The sequence below is a fragment of the Grammomys surdaster genome, unplaced genomic scaffold, assembly GCF_004785775.1.
Source record: "Grammomys surdaster isolate TR1022 unplaced genomic scaffold, NIH_TR_1.0 63, whole genome shotgun sequence".
NCBI lineage: Eukaryota > Metazoa > Chordata > Mammalia > Rodentia > Muridae > Grammomys > Grammomys surdaster.
Genome location: NW_021604565.1, coordinates 265607 through 270305, shown reverse-complemented (window position 1 = coordinate 270305; position 4699 = coordinate 265607).

Below are 4699 nucleotides of genomic sequence, written 5' to 3'. Positions count from 1 at the left end.
GTAGGGTAGGGAAGACTGTATTTAACTATCAGTCCTTGATCGCTTATTCCCCCAAGATGGAATTTGCTTGATCGGGCTTGAGTTTGAGTCATGATTGGTACCGCGCCACACAGGCCAAGGTCAGCTCCATCTTAACAAAACAAAAGAAGGAATAGCAGCCTCGAACTTCAGTTCTTGCACCTCTTGGGGCTCAGTCCCATTGCACAAGAGAGAATGAGTCGAGCTGCCATAATTTTTCTCAGGCCAGCTGCCATTGATCCCAATGACGGGAGTAGGTTGAGGCCATAAGCCAGGGGCACATCATCTAGGATTATAGGTAGTGAGTCAACCCCATGACGGGAATAACGAGTGGCTATGACCTGGGTGCACATTCTCTTACACAGAGAATGCCAGGCATGGGTACAACCCTCGTAGCCTAAGACAGAGAACTCGCCCTTCCTTATTAGAATTTTGTCCTGTTGATGCTGGCTATGGAGGCACATCAACTAGCCTAAGACAGGGACATTGGCCAGTGCCTGCTCTTAAAAAATAAAATAGGGGGAGATGTAAGGAGCTGCCATTAGAAGATGGCGCTTGGCACCGATGTTTGAGGTGGAAAACAACTGCATTCAGGGTCGTAAACACCTGCTGTGAGCCTGCGTATCTTTCAGAAGCAGCTCCTCACCCTCCCAAGCAGTATGTAAATGAAGTTCTGCAAGAAGCACCAATTAGACATTTATACACAGTCATGATAACTATTTAAGCAGCACCCATTCTGGGCTTGGGGTCTTTCGCTTTACAATCAATGGTGTGTTCCCCAATAAAGTGCGTGAGGAAGGATCCTGTTGTTGCGTCATCCTTGCTGACGAGGCGGGCACATCAAAGACACAGCTCAGGGAAGGAGATCCCTTTATTGAATCTTGTCTTGCTCTTTCTTAGATGCCTTTGAACTTAACTCAGTAAACAGCATGGACTGTTGTAATAATCTGTCATTATATATCACTCCTAAAGCACCAAAAGAATCCCAGAAGATAATAAAAAGAGGCAGAGAATCATTGTATGTTTGAAGACAGCCTGGTCTACATGAGGAGTTTCCAGCCAGCCAAGGGGAGAGATGGGGTGTGGGGAGGGGGAGAGGAGAGGAGAGGGAGTTAAGGCAGAAAGAAAGGAAGGAAGGGAAGGATGAGTGTATGAAGGGAAGGAAGGAGGGATGAGTGAAGGGAGGGAGAGAAGGAGGGACAAGGGGAGGGAGGGGAGAAGGGAGGGAGGAAGGTGAAGTAGAATAGTAGTTGTTGAATGCTAGTGAATAAACACATGGATGAAAGTAAATACTCCCATTACATTTAAGACTAGCATAGTTTACTATGTATTTTCCCTCAGTGAAATAGCAGGTGCTCCAGATTGTTCCATTAAAAACACAAGCAATTTGCTTGCTAAAGAAATGCTACCTTGGAGATTATGAAATTACTCCAAGATAAATCACTGAGGAGCATTGCTCTGGCCAAGGCCACCTATCTCAGGGTCAAACCTAGTGCCACCCTCTGGACAATGAAGGAAATGTCATGGACCAATAGTTCTGAGTTGTTTGCTGACTTCCAGGATAAACCCTGAGACTCATTTAGGGGGTTAGTGAGGTCAACATTATTTTATACTAATGCCAAAATATTGTTTGCTGTGTTCTTGGTTTGATATGTGTGCTTCTGGTTAATAAAGTTGGCTAACAACCATCAGACTGAGCTCAGGGTCCCTGGTGGAGGAGCTGGCGGAAGGACTGGAGGAGCTGAGAAGAATTGCAACCCCATAGGAAGAACATCAGTTGGCCAGACCATCCAGTGCTCTCAGGGACTAGACCACCAACCAAGGAGTGTACAGGGAGGGATCCATGGCTCTAGATACATAGGTAACAGAAGATGGCCTTGTTTGACATCAATGGGAGGGGAGGCACTTGGTCCTGTGGAGGATTGATGTCCCAGCTGGAGGGGGGGGCCGGCCGACCCCCCCCCCCCCCCCCAACACTCTCATAGAGGCAAAGGGAAGGGAGGAGAGTGAGGTTGTGGACTGGGGGGCTTGTGAAGGGGTAACCAGGAAGTGGGATATTATTTGAGATGTAAACAAATGGAATGATTGATAAAAAAAAAAAGTTGGCCAAGACTGCTGATTTCTCAGTAGAAATTGAGACTGTAGCAACAAACAGCATGTCTGTATATTATTTTGTTTACAGGTGTTCTTTTTATGTTATATTTATAAATATTCAAAATATATTATATATTATTAATAAATATCTAATATATTGTTTACTCTCATGACCAAAGTGAGATAGTATTTACATTATTCTAAATGAATAACTATGAAGATCTTCAGAAAATAAAGTATAGCTGGAAAATGTAAATCATTGATTGCTTTTTCCAATTTATTCTAACTCTGTATTTAGTTAAGAAAACAAAGACAAAAAAACCATGAAACATTATTAAAATGAGAACTAAGTCACTTTAGCTCATGCATTCCAAAGTTATATAGCTAGGTGTTAAGATGGATAGGTTTTAACAGGGACTGGGAGGTGGGTCAGGGGTTCAGGGCACTAATTGCTCTTTCAAAGGATACTGGGTCCAATTCCCAACAACCAAAGGATGGCTTTTAATGATTGATAATTCCAGTGCCAAGGGATCAGACATCTTCTGGAGTCTGAGAACACCATGCATGCATGTGGAGCACAGAAATACAAGCAGACCAAACACCCATACATATAAATAAACAAGTACACATACAAACACTATCAATTTAACAGTGATTTATCACTATTTTGTAATAGAGTATAAAGAACATAAATTATGACTGTGACCTTTGCTTCACAGAGTAAGTAAGAAAGAAGTGCAATTCTTCCAGGCTCAGAACTCTTTGATCCCCAAACCTAAACCTTGGAAGCAAACAGTGTGCCCTGTAATACAACTTTACATGCACTGCACTAAGCCAAAGCCAATGTTTGTATCTTTCTGGAAGAAATAATCAGTTACTTGATATATACTAAATCATTGCTAAGAATCTATTTCATGAATATTTTCTAAAGACTTTATGCAAGAACCAACTATAAAAACAGCTCCTATTGGTCTATGAATTGGAAAATTAAAATCTGCAGAAAAAGGGAAATAGTGACCCTAATTCCAACATGCTGCAATTATTTAACATGCATTCTAAGCAATTTTACTTACAGAATTCACAAACTGTAAAAGGACAAACTTCCTTTTACTGGGATAGCTTTTCACAGTGATAGCTGATGCGTTTATTCTGTGGGCATCATAATAACCAAGATGATGCTAAGCATCAACTCACTATGCACTATTTTAACGAAACATTTTAAAGTAACCATGAAACTTTAGTTGTCTTACTATTTTATATTTTCTAGCCATTAATCAAGATATATTTTTGAAAGGTCAAAATTGGCTTCCAAGGGCCAGTGACAGTAGTTATCAAATCAAAACTAAAGCATGACTTTACAAAGGTCAATTATGATTAGTTTTCTTTGTCAAAAATCTTCACAGCTTCATGAATTAAAACTTAGAAGTATCTGTTCTTTTGTTTTCTCCATTTCTTCATACAGGCCAGTAATTGGTCTTATTGATTGAAGATGAGGGTATGTACTCATTCCAAGCTTTCTCTGAGCTTCTTATATCTATCAGTACTCGTTCCCTCTCAAGAGATTATTCTGTGTAGGAACCCATTAGTACAGAAAAGAACACAACACCGCAAGAGATTTACCAGCCATCCATGGTCTTCTTACAACCCTGTAAGCTGCCTTAAAATTTCTTGGACAATCAATGAGAATTTAGTTTTGGAACCTTGGCAGTCACTATTTGACCCATTTCCTCTTTTAGTAAACTTATTGTCATCTCCATCAACTCAATTTTTCCTTCTCTAAAGTACATCTCAATAAATTCACTGCTCTCATTTTTTTTTGTAGTAAAAACCGAATTGTCTTCAATCTCAACCTGTGACTGCTCTCTTTTTAATCTGCAGTATAACAAATGTGACATTAGTGTGAAGGACTGCTGTGCACCCAAATACATGTTGAGTTGGAAGCTAACTAACTACCCCCTCCCCTTTTTTTTTCATGAGGCATTATTTCTAACAACAGCTGTCAAACTCTGGATATCCAGATTTGTGTAACTGGCAAATATTTTCTTGGCAATGAACAAATTAAGACTGCTTACATAAGATAGACAATAAAGTGTTGGTCAGTTGATAAAATCAGAACTCTCCAGAGAAAATGGCAGTTTTAGGAAGCTTGTTTCCACCTCTGCAAGCTTCTTAATTATTTATGATGTTTTTCAAAATCAGTGTTCCCTTTAGTTAGCATTTCCTTAACTGAGCAGATGAACATGTCCACTCAAAGCTTTCCAGTTGGAAGGTCATTTTGATTTCATGGAGAGTTTTCTTAGCTCCACTCTTACCCATAATATATACATTAATGTCTAATTATTAGCTCATTTTTGCTCTTATGTAGGATTTTACAATTTTGTATAATGGGGCATGAAATTTCATGATGGTCCACAAGGACTGAAAGTGGTTGGTATTTTTTAATGTGTCTATTGAACGAATAAATAATAATCCAAAGTGTAATACAGAAATCCATTAGTCAGGGTTCTCTAGGGAAACAAAACATATAGAATGAGCCTAACAAAAGAGAGCAAGGGGGAATTTATTAGATCAGTGGTTCTTAACCTGT